The following is a 16,545-nucleotide window of genomic DNA, read 5'->3' on the forward strand; positions in this document are numbered from 1 at the left end:
ATAGTAGGTGGGCCCTAATTTAAGAGGAGCCTGAGGGTGGACTTATTGGCCATGGAATGACAGTTCAGAGATGTGCAACTGACTTAGATGTAAATTGGAGTGACTTTGGCCTGGACAGGCCACTTCATCTATCTCAAGCTTCTCTAGTTAGAACCTGATTTTCACTACAGTTCTCTATCCTTGCTGTCTGTTGCTGATTCCCTCATGCCCTTGTGTCACTCTGTTCCATGGAGTCTCACTTTATCCACAAGAGAAATACATGACCCAAGTCCCTGGACAACATTTATGCCAGTGCTCAGCCCCTGGGCACACCTCACCTCTTGTCCTCCCAGTACCTCTCGTGGTACAGCCTTCCTCTTCACATAGTACTGCAAAGGATTGGGCCACAGGTCCTTTATGATGATCTGCCAGGGAAATGAGCAAGGTCAGCACAGGGATGGCCAGACCATGAGCCCTCCCATGGACCACCAACAGCTCCACCATAAATCACCAGTTCTGGCCCAGTAGCCACATGGGACCCCAAGTCAGCAATCCAGTCAGATCCTGTGATGTTTTGATCAAAGAACAAGTTGAAGAAGTTAACGCTGCTGTTGTGTTGCCTGCGGCTGTATGCTTTACGTTCAAACCCCTGGTACCACTGAACTGGAGTGGAATGAGATGCTCAGTATCGTGCAGGAAAAGGTGTATGGGAGAAAGACCTAAATCGCTTTCCAATTCAACCTCCACTTTTCTCCCCCAACCATCCAAATCCAGGGAGCTGACTCTTACCAGTGACACTAATCAGATACTCCTTAACAGTCATTTCATTCGTAAAATATCTATTCCTCTGAAAGGACAATGTGATCTTGCAGTGATGAGTGGGATGCCTGAAATCCTCCACATGCCAGGACAAAGTGTCAGGGGGTGAATGGTTGCCCAGGGATGAAATCTGTTCACAAAAGAGCTGTCCTTTCCTGTTTTCATGGATAAACCATGCTCTCTTCCCTCCCCAGTCACCTCCCTTCCACAATCATCAGTGTCCCCTGCCTGACCTTCCAGTTGGACAAGAAGTGAATCATGTCTGCATCTTGGTTCCTCATCATAACTGACATTTGGGGTGGTTCATAAACTGCTGTAGGTCAAGGAGCGTCTAGATGCTAGAGGGAAAAGTGCTGGAAGAACAAAGCTAGCCTAAAGGGTAAGGACATCACACCTAATATAAGTATGCAACAGCAAGGACATCACACCTAATATCAGAGACAAATATGGAGATCCAACCAGTCCATTTTAAAGGAGATCAGCTGTGGGATTTCTCTGGAGGCAATGATGCTAAAGCTGAAACTCCAGTCCTTTGGCCACCTCATGCGAAGGGTTGACTCACTGGAAAAGACTCTGATGATGGGAGGGATTGGGGGCAGGAGGAGAAGGGGAAGACAGAGGATGAGATGGCTGGATGGCATCACTGACTCGATGGATGTGAGTCTGAGTGAACTCCGGGAGTTGGTGATGGACAGGGAGGCCTGGCATGCTGTGATTCATGGGGTCACAGACAGTCGGACATGTCTGAGCCACTGAACTGAACTGAACTGAACTGACTGAACTGTGAAGCTTAGAGACAGAATCAGAGTGAGGCAGCAAGGGACCAGACCATCACCTAGAAGGGTGACTACTCTTATCATCACCTAGTGATAGGCAGGCATGGTGATTTCCTGAGTTCTGGTTCTGGAAGAGAAGAAGCAAAGACAGTGATAAGGACCTCCCAAGTTATATATTCACTCAGGAGAGAACGCTTCCTCATCACCTCCATCTGGGACCCAAAGCAGGTGTTATTGTGGAGGGCAGAGCTGGGGTCCGCAGTCAAGCTCCCTTATGGTTCTTCTCCATCTCTTCTTACGCATTCCTCCCTACTCATGACACCCACACTGTTAGTCCTCTGGAAGGTCAGTGATGCAGCTGGTCATCATGACACAGAAACTCTGACAAAAATGCAGTGAAGTTACATTCAGTCTCCCCAGCTCTGTTGAAGGCAGAGAGACCACCTAGGCAGCAGGACTTAGCTTGCTTAGCACAGAAGCCACATCCCAGAGCCAGGCTGGCCACCTGAGTAATTGAAGAGCCTGACCTCTCCCATGGACAGGACAGGGCACGCTGGCTGGTTCAGCCAGTCACTGTAGAGGACAATGGGTGTTACTCCAGGGCACATCATGAAAAGAGCAAGGATGGAGCTCCTTCAAGAAGCCAGATCAGGAATTCCCTGGTTAGGGGAATTGGTGCTGGTTTGGACTTGGTGCTTTCCACCAGGTGCAAGTCCTGGTTAGGATTTGGTGCTTCCACTGTCAAGGGTGCAGGTTTACAGGTTCAATCTATGCGTGGGGAACTAAGATCCCATGAGCTGCTGAGCATGGTCGAGAGAGAGAGAGAGAGAGAGAGAGACAGAGAGAGAGAGAGAGAGAAAGAGAGAGGCAGAGAGAGAGAGAGAAACCAGACCATCCATCCTCACTCTCTCATTTTCTACTGCAGTTTCCAGTGGCCATGAGAGGCACAGCGAGGAAGAAACCAGGCAAAGCCAAGACCCATCACTCAGGAAAAGACACACCCACGAAGAAAACACACACATACAGACACTCACAAGGCGAGCTCTTTGGCTGCTGGGAAAAGTTCCCTGTTGGCTGCCATGAGGTGGGTTCATGCTTATACTTCTGGGCTGGGTAGATTGGTTGAGGCGGGTCATCCATGGTGCTTGGGGCAGAGGCATGTTCTTTGTCACACCTGTTGCTAACTGAAGAGATAGCACAGCACCTTCAGAGACTGGCAGAGAGCTACAGTCTGGAAGACAGCTTGAGTATGTGCAACCCCACCAGCTTGCTATCCTGGTCTCCAACAGGCTGCTGATCTTAGCACTGGAGAACTGGTGGATCGATGTCACCATTTTCCAACTTAAGGCATTCAAAGAGGACTAACACTTTTTAAAATGCATACTAAACCATGAACAAGATCACTGGACACTGCACAAGATTACAGGTGGAAATAAGGCATCGGTTCAGTTCAGTTCAGTCACTCAGTTATGTCCGATTCTCTGTGACCCCATGAATCGCAGCACACCAGGCCTCCCTGTCCATCACCAACTCCTGGAGTTCACCCAGACTCATGTCCATCAAGTCAGTGATTCCAACCAGCCATGTCATCCTCTGTCGTCCCCTTCTCCTCCTGCCCCAAATCCCTCCCAACATCAGTCTTTTCCAATGAGTCAACCCTTCACATGAGGTGGCCAAAGTACTGGAGTTTCAGGTTTAGCTCCGTTCCTTCCAAAGAAATCCCAGGTATCAATTCTTTAGCACTCAGCTTTCTTCACAGTCCAACTCTCACATTCATACATCACCACAGGAAAAACCATAGCCTTGACTAGACGGATCTTTGTTGGCATAGTAATGTCTCTACTTGTCAATATTCTATTTAGGTTACAATGACATAAAAATCAACTTTGTGAAGCCACAAATTCCCAGAATTTTGAAAGCAAATTTCTCTCATAACCACTGGCTCTGCTGAGAGCTTAATACATCCAGGGAAATGGGAAGTGCTGGCTCCACCACTTAGGTGGCAAGGCTCCATCGAAGGAACCCAGATTATTTCGGGCAAGTGTAATCATGAATCTACTGCCAAGGCTGACGGCAGATCAGGAAAGAGAGTGTGATGGAGGTGCATGTAGTGAGAAGAGTTCAGGGAGGAGCCACAGGTGAGATTTCAGTGGACCACTCCTAAGCCATGATGGTAGGACACAAACACATAATTATTTGAAATGGAAGAGCCCAAAATGTGTGACAGGAAATGTGTCTCAATAAAACATCTGTCATGGGGAAGAATTTGGCAGGGAGGTTATTGAAGATATGATATGGGGTAAGGGGGGAGAAAATACCTCCAAGGAAAAGTAAGGCTATACAGAGATGGAAATATAATCACAGTGCCCTAGTTGACTCTGTGACAAACAGCATGACCATAATGATGGAAACACAGATGGTCACCTGCCAACATTTATGACTCAGCCAACAGCCAGAACTGAGAAGGACCAACTGCAGTTATAGAATAGAATGCACATGTTCTCCACCTTGATGATGGGGAATCAGAGCAGCAAGATGGAAAAGTCTGAATATGACAGTGGAGGAGAGATGAGGGAGGAGATGGAGCACCAAGAGTGGGATCCAGAGACAGTTTCCTCCAGCTGGGAGAACAAGGACTAAGGAATCAGTGTTATCTTGGACCAAGGAAGCCCAAAGAGCATGTCAAACAGTGACAGAGTGGTCTGGGAGAGAGGGGAGAAGAGAAGTGATAAGTACCCCGGATTCTCATCTACTAAAGCCAGAAGTCAACAAGCAATGTCTAGGTAGAGTCGAGAAACAGAGATATGGGGAAACACATTATTTATAAATAAGTACCAGATGCAAAGTGATAACCATGGAGACTGGGACGAGGGATAGTTTTTCTGTGTATGATTTTATTTTCTCTGACTACAGTCATCCCATCAGGGATGGAACAGGGGGTTCATCCCAGGACCCACCATGGATACCAGATTCCATGCAAACTTAAGTCTCATGGTCAGCCCTCCATAGCCATATCCACAGATTCAACCAGCTACAGACTGTGTAGAACTGTATTCATTACGAAGAAAAAAAAAATCCACACAGATGCCAACCTGCACAGTTCTAACCCATGTTGTTCACGGGTCAACTCGACATGCATGTATCACTTTAAAATTTTAAAATGAAGAGACAAGGGAACAGGAGAGGCTCATGCCCACCCCAAGGAAGCTCCTATTTAACCTTTCTCCCTCTCAACTAGACCTTCATCTTAACCAGCCTGGTTCCAGAATCTGATAAAGAGCACAGGAACCTCCATGTTTGTACAGTCCACTTTCCTCCAGCTTCCACCTACACTGTCAGCAAGCACTGAGCACTAACAGAAGCCATGAGGCATATGAGGAATCAGAAAATGAGCTGGTCTGTCTTCTTTGACACAACCCTTCAGCCAGATGGCTGTGGAGTGTAAACAGGGGGAAAATGAAAAGGCTTGAGTTCACAGTCCTGGTCAGGCCTCGAGGGACCTCCAGCTCAGCTCACACTCTAGAGTAATACTGAAGCACTCCCTAATAAATGCTGACAATTCAGGATCTTTCCCTCCCCGGTGGCCCCCACCCCAGTCATCAGGTTCCTTGGGATGTTCTTCTCCCCGCTCCACCCTCTGCACCAATTCACCAGCAACTCTAGATCCCTACCTGCTCTCTCCACCCTCCCTTTCTATTCCCTTGCACACCATGGTGCTTCAGGCTGGGGGTGAAGTAATGATGGCCCACAGGCCAAATGCAGCCCAATGCCTGCTTTTCCAAGTGCAAGTTCACTGTAGCACAGGAGCATCTGTTTATGTGCCATCTGTGGCTGCTTTCAACTGACAACGGCAGTTCTGATAAAGACTGTGTGGTCCACCAACTCCTGGGCCAGGAAACACCTGTCATCTGTCAGGGGATGTTTAACTTTAAGGGAGCCAATATGTTTTCTTACTTTGTGTGCCATTTCTCAAGGACTCTCTGTTTCTTATCCATTCCTGGAAAACTGGAGTGAGCAGAGCTGCACACAGTTCTCAGGACTGCGATCATGGGAAAGAGCTCCTGCTTAGATTCCCTTCAGTGACTCCCGTCAGTGACTTCCTTCAGTGACCTTTTACTTAAAGGACTACCCATTTTGTTGCAACGAGTGGAATTTCATTTTTAATGGCTGAGTAATCATTTTATTGAAGATATAGAAGCATGAGTTTCTACAAATAAAGTACCCTTGTTTCACTCGAGACTGGGGTCTCCTGCGTCCTTCTTCTCATCAACTCCAGTCCCCAGGTCCTGGACTATGAAGACCTTCACAACTGGCCCCCAAACAGGGACCTGGGGAATGCCCTTGGCAAGCAGACGGAGTGACAATTGGGGCCTATGGAGGTCGGTAAGTGCAGGATTATGTGACAAATGGCTGGAAAGCCCCACCACTTTTCCACTTTACTTCAATATTTATTTAAGGTTCAAGGACTTTGGGTTTCACATCAGCGAATACAGGCTTGTCTCCAAACAGTGGTTGAATATAATCCCTGGTTCCCTGATGAAGACAGTTTCGATTTAGAAATTTGGAACTCAATTAAAAAAAATGTTAAACAAGCCACAGATGGAGAGAAAATATTCCAATAGATTTTTCGCACCTGTGGGCCCTCATTAAGGCTGTGTTCTTGCCATTTCAAGGCAATTCTAGCCCCTGTGATATTTGTCAACAAGCACATATTTGTATATCACTATACAATTTGTATTTTATTATACAAATATAAATTAGATGATAAGACTTTACAAAAGGCCGGATTGAAACAACATAAAATGTTTCAAAACTTTCCCACTATCCCTGCTCCGGCTGTCCCAAGTGCTCCTCCTCCTCTTGTAATGGACACGAAACCACAGGTCCCCTCGATTCAAGGACAAGATGAATCTGATGATGATTCTTCTGATGCTGTCTGTGACATTAAAGCCACCAATACCTTTTTTGGATGACAGTGATAAGCCCCTAACAAGCACTCATATTTATGAAAACAGACGATACGCTCATTCTCCTTCACAACGATGACTTTCTGATTTACTGGCTTTACAATCTCAAGTCTCTGAGGCTTATGATCTTTTTGCATTTCCTGTGATAAAAAAAAAGTTAATGTTCAAGGACAACTAATACTTCAATACGAAGACATTGATTTTTCTCACATGTCTCAGATGAAAAAGTCTATAACTATGTAAGGCCCTCATTCACCTTTTACTAAAAAACAAACAAACAAAAAAACAAAAAAACTTCTCAATGCTATGACATCTTCTATTGAAAATGTTATTCCTTATGATTGGCCAATTTTGATAAAAGCTCTTCTTAAACCAAAAAAATAATCTTCAATAGTTAATCTGGTTTCATGATATGGCCCGAGATCATGACAATTCTAATATTTGAGCTGGCGCTCCCCCAAACCAAATTACTTTTAAAATGCTAACCAGTACAGGACAATTTGATTCAGTGAAGACAGATACAATGGCTCCGTTGTTACATGAACAATTGAAAAAATTTGCCCTTGAAGCTTGGGATCAAATTACTCCTCAAGAGAAACCTAAAGGTAGCTACACAAAGATATTACAAGGGCCTAATAAAGCCTATGCTGATTTTTTAGCTGGACTGAGAGTTGCTATCTCCCGTAGTGTTGTCAGAAGAGGCCAGAGTGCAATTTAAAAAAAAAAAAAAGCTTGCATATAAAAATGAAAATCAAAAATGTCAGAGAGCCATCGCTCTGATTAGTGAGACCAGAAATGTTATTGATTATTTGTAGGCTTGTCACAGCTTAGGATCAGAAACTCAAAAAATACAAATGTTAGCTAAAACAGTGGCTACTGTCTTTGAAAAGGAAAATGAAAGAAGTTTTGTTTGTGGGAATAAGAGCCATTTAAAAAAAATTGCCCTAACACACACACACACATACACACACACACATTATAACTACTACAAAACCTCCAAGACTCTGCCTGCGATGTCATAAAGAGATACATTGGGCTAAAAAATGTCAATCGAAATATGATGTTGAAAGGAACCCTATTTTGAAAAAGTCAAAGATGGGGACTCCCCAGGTCCCCATCAACAAAAACCAGGGACAAACTCCATCTTTTCCCTCAAATCTTCAACATCCGGCAGTGCTGCCATTGATATACCAGCCCTAAATGATGTTCTTCTTTTTCTTCAAACAGTCCCTTGTAAAATATCTACCGGCCTTCAGAATGGGAGAAAATAATAGCAAATTAAGCAACTGACAAGCAATTAATCTCAAAAACATACAAGCAACTTATGCAGCTCAAGTACAGAAAAATAAATGACCCAATCAAAAAATGGGCCAAAGAGCTAAATAGACATTTCTCCAAAGAAGACAAATGGATGGCTAACAAAAACATGAAAAGATGCTCAACATCACTCATTATCAGAGAAATGCAAATCAAGACCACAATGAGGTACCATTTCACACCAGTCAGAATGGCTGTGATCCAAAAGTCCACAAGCAATAAATGCTGGAGAGGGTGTGGAGAAAAGGGAACCCTCTTACACTGTTGGTGGGAATGCAAACTAGTGCAGCCACTATGGAGAACAGTGTGGAGATTCCTTAAAAAACTAGAAATAGAACTGCCTTATGACCCAGAAATCCCACTGCTGGGCATACACACCGAGGAAACAAGAATTGAAAGAGACATGTGTACCCCAGTGTTCATCGCAGCACCGTTTATAACAGGCAGGACATGGAAGCAACCTAGATGTCCACCAGCAGATGAATGGATAAGAAAGCTGTGGTACATATACACAATGGAGTATTACTCAGCCATTAAAAAGAATACATCTGAATCAGTTCTAATGAGGTAGATGAAACTGGAGCTGATTATACAGAGTGAAGTAAGCCAGAAAAAAAAAACAAACACCAATACAGTATACTAACACATATATATGGAATTTAGAAAGATGGTAATGATAACCCTGTATGTGAGACAGCAAAAGAGACACAGATGTAAAGAACAGACTTTTGGACTCTGAGGGAGAGGGAGAGGGTGGGATGATTTGGGAGGATGGCATTGAAACATGTATACTATCAGGTAAGAAACGAATCGCTAGTCTAGGTTCGATACAGAATGCAGGATGCTTAGGGCTGGTGCACGGGGATAACCCAGAGAGATGATATGAGGAGGGTGGTGGGAGGGGGGTTCAGAGTTGGGAACTCATGTACACCTGTGGTGGATTCATGTCAATGTATGGCAAATGCAATACAGTATTGTAAAGTAAAAAAAAAATTAAAAAAATAAAAATAAAATAAAATACCTACCAGACTTTATAGACCCTTACCCCCACAAATCTTCAGCCGTATACTTGGCTGATCTAGTCTGACTTCTAAGAAAATTACTATTCATCCTAAAATAATTGTTTCAGATTATATGAAAAAAATTCAAATTATTGTGTCATCTCAGATACTATGACAATTCAAAAAGGGGGACAAAATTGCTCAATTACTTCTTTTACATTGCATTTCTACTAACTCCTCTAATGATATACAGATGGGTGGATTTGGTAATACAGATAAAAACAATCTTTATGAACATCAATAATATCTAAATATACACGACCAAATATAAATAACAAGATTAATGACAAAAGACTTTCTGGTCTTCTTGATACTAGCTCTGATACTACCAGTATTTCCAAATATTTATGACCCAAATCTTGGCCTTTACAAAAAATTTCTTGCCAAAATGCAAAACTATCTCAAACCAAAGTACAAAAGTACCAAAGTGTCCAAATATATCCATATGAGAGGCAAAAGGCCAGCCTACAACATTACAACCTTTTGTGATTGATACACCCCTTAATTTAATAGAAAGAAATTTACTTACACAATGACAAACTCAAATATATATTCCACACTTTTCCTAGGGGCCACTGCTCATTTAATAAATTATACAATTATTAAAATAATTTGAAAAAATGATGAGCCTATTTGGACAGGGCGGTGTCCCCTTACAAAAGAAAAATTAAAGGCTACCAAAAAACTTATAGATACACAATTCAAATTAAAAAACATATTTAAAAATTCTGTTCCCCTTAAAATTCTCCCATTTTTGTGATTTAAAGAAGTCTAACAAATGGTGTCTTTTAACAGACCTTCAAAAGGTTAATACATCCATAAAACCTATAGGTACGTTATAACCAAAAATTTCATCACCTACCACTATTCCTCAAAACTGACATATTATTAGTATAGATTTACAAGACTGCTTTTTCACTATACCATTAAATCCTCTAGACCGAGAGAGATTTGCTTTCTCCCTTATCCTAAACATATCATGCATTGCAAACGATAACAATAGACTATATTGCCTCAAAAAATGATGAATTCTCTCACCATGTGTCAATATTATGTAACCAAAGCTCTTAAACCTGTGAATAAGCAATTTCCTAACCTTCTTGTTATTCAGCATATAGATGATGTATTGTTTTCAGCTCCTTCTATTTTTAAAACTCAACAGATGTTTGACGTAGCTCAACAATACTTAAAAGAGTATAGATTAACCATTGCCCCTAAAACGATTCAAACCTCTACACCTTACCATTACCTGAGATTTATTGTTAATAGAAAACAGATCACTCCCCAACTGACAGATTCGTGTTGATAAGTTATCAACCTTAAATGATTTTCAAAAACTTTTAGGCGATATAAACTGGATTAGAACTTCTTTGGACATTACAAGTTAAGAGCTGACTTATTTAACGCTTTAAAAGGAGATCCTGATTTAAATAGCCCTCGTTCACTCTCCTAAGAGACACGAGAAAAAACTCTGCTTAGTACAAAATAAATTGCAAAAACAATTTCTTATCCTCTGCTATTTGCAGTGTCTTTGTTTTGGGAGAAGGAAATGGCAACCCACTCCAGTACTCTTGCCTAGAAAATTCCACGAATGGAGGAGCCTGGTGGGCTACAGTCCATGAGGTCTCAAAGAGTCGGACACGACCAAGTGACTTCACTTTCTTACCTCTAGAGTTATTCATACTCCCCTCTCTCCATTCCCCTACAAGACTTCTTGCCCTACAAAAACACCCAATGAAATGGATATATACCCAGTTTTAGAGAGAAAGGTCACTTACACCCTATCTTGATTTGATTGCTCTAATAATTATCAACAATAAAAAACAAAACTAGAGCTCTAATTGGCTCTGATCCTCATAAAATTATAGTAAACCTCAATGTGAAATACAAACTTCTACTGACTTCCAAATAGCCTTTTTAAAACAGTTCTAAAATTTTTCATTTCCTTATCCTTGGAACAAACTTTGAAATTTCTTCAAAAACACTAAATTTACTATCTCTCACATTGTCACATCACAACCTATTCCTCAAGCTGATGTTTTTTACATAGATGGGACAAAAAATGTTAAAGCCTTGTTATGGTCTCTCAAAGAATATAAAGTTTTTTAATACTTAAATCTCACTCTGCCCAACAAAATAAGTTATATACTCTCATCCAGGTTATTCACCTACATCCTGAACTTATTAACATAGTTTCTGATTCTTTATATTCAGTTTTTGTATTATGATAGATAAAATTCATAAAATTTATAAAATACACAGATTCCAATCAGTCTATTATTCAACAACTTTTTCTCAGACTACAATCTCTTATTAAAAACCACACTTCCCCCATTTATATTACCCATTTTCACGCACATTCTTGTCTTCCTGGCCCTATGTCTTACGACAATGAACAAGCTGATACACTTGTCTCTTTTACTACTACTCCTGCAAAGCAACATGCTCTATTACACAATAATGCTGGTTCATTACACCAAATTTGGAACATTCTATACTGCCATGCTAAAAAATGTCATTAATAATTGCCTTCGTTGTAGGCCTTTATGTCTTTGAATTATTAAATAAGGTATTAGCCCTCAAAGATTACAACCTAATAAACTATGGCAAGTGGATGTAACTCATTGTCCTGAATTTTCTCCCTTTTCCTTCTTATATGTCTCAGTCGATACAAATTCCTCTTTTATATGGGCCACACCTCTTCAAGGGTTACACAACATGTTATAACCCACCTGTTAGCTTCTTTTGCTATAGTGAAAACACTTAATTCTTTTAAAACAGACAATGGCCCTGCCTGTATTTCTAGATAATTCAAACTACTCCTCTAATCATTTTCTAGTAAACCTATTACAAACATTCCTTACAATCCACAAGTACCAGACATTGTTGAATGAGCACATCATATACTGAGACTACAAATAAAAAAAAAATTAAAAAGGGGAAATATACAGGAACATTAGAATCTTCCTTATCCAGAGCAGGATTTACTAGATTCCAATGCAATATATTCTCTAATCCTATAACTACTGTTAATAAAGCTTTGTTTGTTTTAATTTTTTTAAATTTACCACAAGGAGATATTTTGACAAAAGCAGAAAAACATTTCAAGAAACTGAAGGACACTTCTCTTCCTCTACCCATTTGGTAGTAAGATGGGCTGACTAAATCATGGAAATCTGGAAAATTAATATTACAGGGAAAGGGGTATGCTTGTATTTCTCCAGATGGATCCAACCAAGTCAGTTGGCTCCCTCTTCGGAAGATCCAACCCCGGGGAGCCACCAATGTTCAAGGCACAAAGGAAAAGGCAAAATCCCCGGGAGGAGGTGTTTCCAGTACAAGCCATGACAGCTGTAAAGATTTCCAAGAAACGCTACACTCATGATCTCCCTACTTACTAATTAAGCTGAAAATCTGATTTCTCAACAGGAAACGCCATGGAATCCTGAGAATATTTTTGTCACTATGCTTGCTTTTGCTTCCCCTGCTCAGGCTGACTTGATTAATCGCACTTATTGGGCTTATACACCTAACCCCCCTTTATCGCAGGTTGTAGAATGGACAGATATAGGACCGATCATAGCCACTAATGACTCAGTATATATGCCTCCTCCTTGGAGCTTGGAGGGGCCCTCTCATCCTGAGGAAGAAGGAAGACTAATTAACATTTTTCTAGGCTATAAAATCCTTCCTTTATGCATGGACCCAGCAGAATTATGTATTAATGTTAGTCGACAAACGTGGGCTTTTGTCTTGCCTCCAAAAAATAACTTCCACACATTGCTTGGACTGTTTACTGCCCTGTCCTTTTATGCAAACCACGTCAACACTACCAAAACTCCAAGAAAAAGAGAAAAGTTGGAACTTAAGAGGTTTACTTATAAGGACTTTAAATATACTCCTGTCTATTGGGGTAGATGTCAAGCTAAATCAGGAAAATTAATGTTTGTGGCCAATTACACCATTGTTGATTGGCGACTCCATGGTATGTGGCTATCTAACTGCTCAGATGATATTAATAGTACTATGTGTGATTATGTTACTTAAGTAACATGGAAGATTACCAACAGTTCAATGGAACACTTCCATGACAAAGGACTCCTTGGCTGGCTTGATAGCGGAATGGCACCTCCTTGCCCTCAAATTGTCCTCAATAAATGAATTGGGCCTAACCAATGGGACACCTGGAAACTTGTTGCAAGTACTGAAAAACCTGGAACTTGGACTGGATATTTCACAGAGACCAGTCCTAGTCATAGTAACTATTCCTTCCGTTATAATCATTCATATTTTATACAAGCTTGTGTTCCCCTTCCTTTTGTTATAGCCATAGGAAACTTACAATTTAATAAGACTTTACGGTCTGTGACTTGTACAGATTGCAAATTGTTTACTTGCCTTAATTCCTCTATTTCTCTAAAAAACAAATCCCTTTTGATTCTTCGATCTCAACATAGTCTGTGGTTGCCAGTGGATCTCCAACGACCCTGGGAAGAAGGTCCCATGGAAGGGCCTGCCTCCCAGTTACTCACTAAATTACTCTGACGATATAAGCAATTCATTGGATGGTAAATTCTTGGCATTTGGGGACTAACAGCCATTTGCACCACTGCTGCTGTTGCAGAGGTCACTTTACAAACTTCATTTCAAACACAAAATTTTATTAAAAATTGGACTAAAGATGCTCATCCTATGTGGGCCACCCAGGCTCCGATAGATGAGGAAGTTCAGGGTAAAATAAAGAAATTAGAAACAGCCATCCAATGGGTCGGAGATCAATTAATAGATTTATAAAAACAAGTATTATTAAAACGTCATTGGAATTCTAGACAATTTTCCATTGTTCCTGTTGGGTTCAACCACAGTGCTTATAATTAGGAACAAATCAAATTTCATTTACAAGATATACATAATAATCCTTCCTTAGAAGGACACTTTTTGCAAATGAAAATCTTTGAAACTTTCTCTAAGAGTCTACCCTCTTCCAACAATTTGGAAACCTTAGCCAAACAGCTAGCTGATCAATTATCTGGGCTAGACCCAGAAGATGGTTTCAAAGAATTATATATAGTATTTTATCTGGAGCTATAATGCTGATAATTATCCTGGTGATTATAGTTGCACTATACTGATGCCTTTCAACTAAAATTATTCAAACTAAACAAACTCAATTGGTCAGGGCCTTTTTCACGAAAGTATCTACAGGTCAGTTCAGTTCAGTCACTCAGCCGTGTCCGACTCTTTGCGACCACATGAATTGCTGCACGCCAGGCCTCCCTGTACACCACCAACTCCCGGAGTCCACTCAGACTCACGTCCATCGAGTCAGTGATGCCATCCAGCCATCTCATCCTCTGATGTCCCCTTCTCCTCCTGCCCCCAATTCCTGCCAGCATAAGTCTTTTCCAATGAGGCAACTCTTCGCATGAGGTGGCCAAAGTACTGGAGTTTCAGCTTCAGCATCATTCCTTCTAAAGAAATTCCAGGGCTGATCTCCTTCAGAATGGACTGGTTGGATCTCCTTGCAGTCCAAGGCACTCTCAAGAGTCTTCTCCAACACCACAGTTCAAACGCATCAATTCTTCAGCACTGTGCCATCTTCACAGTCCAACTCTCACATCCGTACATGACTAGTGGAAAAACCATCGTCTTAACTAGACGGGCCTTAGTCAGCAAAGTAATGTCTCTGCTTTTGAATATGCTATCTAGGTTGGTCATAACTTTTCTTCCAAGGGGTAAGCATTTTTTAATTTCATGGCTGCAGTCACCATCTGCAGTGATTTTGGAGCACAAGAAATAAAGTCTGACACTGTTTCCACTGTTTCGCCATCTATTTCCCATGAAGTGATGGGACCGGATGCCATGATCTTTGTTTCCTGAATGTTGAGCTTTAAGCCAACTTTTTCATTCTCCACTTTCACTTTCATCAAGAGGCGCTTTAGTTCCTCTTCCCTTTCTGCCATAAGGGTGGTGTCATCTGCATATCTGAGGTGATTGATATTTCTCCCAGCAATCCTGATTCCAGCTTGTGCTTCTTCCAGCCCAGTGTTTCTCATGATGTATGCTGCATTGAAGTTAAATAAGCAGGGTGACTATATACAGCCTTGATGTACTCCTTTTCCTATTTGGAACCAGTCTGTTGTTCCATGTCCAGTTCTAAGTGTTGCTTCCTGACCTGCATACAGATTTCTCAAGAGGTAGGTCAGGTGGTCTGGTATTCCCATCTTTCTCAGAATTTTCCACAGTTTATTGTGATCCACACAGTCAAAGGCTTTGGAATCGTCAATAAAGCAGAAATAGATGTTTTTCTGGAATTCTCTTGCTTTTTCCATGATCCAGCGGATGTTGGCACTTTGATCTCTGGTTCCTCTGCCTTTTCTAAAACCAGCTTGAACATCAGGGAGTTCATGGTTCACGTATTGCTGAAGCGTGTCTTGGAGAATTTTGAGCATTACTTTACTAGCATGTGAGATAAGTGCAATTGTGCAGTAGTTTGAGCATTCTTTGGCATTGCCTTTCTTTGGGATTGGAATGAAAACTGACCTTTTCCAGTCCTGTGGCCACTACTGAGTTTTCCAAATTTGCTGGCATATTGAGTGCAGCACTTTCACAGCATTGTTTTTTTAGGATTTGATATAGCTCAATAGGATTCCATCACCTCCACTAGCTTTGTTCGTAGTGATGTTTTCTAAGGCCCACTTGACTTCACATTCCAGGATGTCTGGCTCTAGGTGAGTGATCACATCATCATCATTATCCAGGTCAGGAAGATCTTTTTTGTACAGTTATTTTGTGTATTTTTTGCCACCTCTTCTTAATATCTTCTGCTTCTGTTAGGTCCATACCATTTCTGTCCTTTATCGAGCCCATCTTTGCAAGAAATGTTCCCTTGGCATCTCTAATTTTCTTGAAGAGATCTCTAGTCTTTCCCATTCTGTTCTCTTCTACTTTCTTTGCCTTGATCGCTAAAGAAGGCTTTCTTATCTCTTCTTGCTATTCTTTGGAACTCTGCATTCAGATGCTTATCTTTCCTACACAGTCACCCCCAATTATGAGAAACTAAACAAAGGGGGAATTGTCAGGGGATGTTCAACTTTAAGGGATCCAGTATGTTTTCTTGCTTTGTGTGCCATTTCTCAAGGACTATCTGTTCCTTATCAGTTCCTGGAAAACCGGAATGAGCAGGGCTGCATGCAGTTCTCAGGACTGAGATCATGGGAAAAGAGCACCTGCTGGGATTCCCTTCAGTGACTCTCTTCAGTGACCTTTTATTTAAATGACTATCCATTTTGAACTGTGGTGTTGGAGAAGACTCTTGAGAGTCCCTGGGACTGCAAGGAGAGCCAATCAATCCATTCTGAAGGAGATCAGCCCTGGGATTTCTTTGAAAGGAATGATGCTGAAGCTGAAACTCCAGTACTTTGGCCACCTCATGCAAAGAGTTGACTTTTGGAAAAGACTTTTATGCTGGCAGGGATTGGGGGCAGGAGGAGAAGGGGGCAACAGAGGATGAGATGGCTGGATGGCATCACTGACTCAATGGACGTGAGTCTGAGTGGACTCCGGGAGTTGGTGATGGACAGGGAGCCTTGGCATGCTGCGATTCATGGGGTTGCAAAGAGTCGG

General features: G+C 41.6%; 1 pseudogene; it reads right to left on the minus strand.

Moving 5' to 3' along the window:
• LOC132658896 (MYND-type zinc finger-containing chromatin reader ZMYND8-like) overlaps positions 1–16,545 on the minus strand; it is an 88,593-nt pseudogene that overhangs the window by 33,783 nt on the left and 38,265 nt on the right.

The sequence above is a fragment of the Ovis aries genome, chromosome Y (genome assembly GCF_016772045.2).
Source record: "Ovis aries strain OAR_USU_Benz2616 breed Rambouillet chromosome Y, ARS-UI_Ramb_v3.0, whole genome shotgun sequence".
Classification (NCBI taxonomy): domain Eukaryota; kingdom Metazoa; phylum Chordata; class Mammalia; order Artiodactyla; family Bovidae; genus Ovis; species Ovis aries.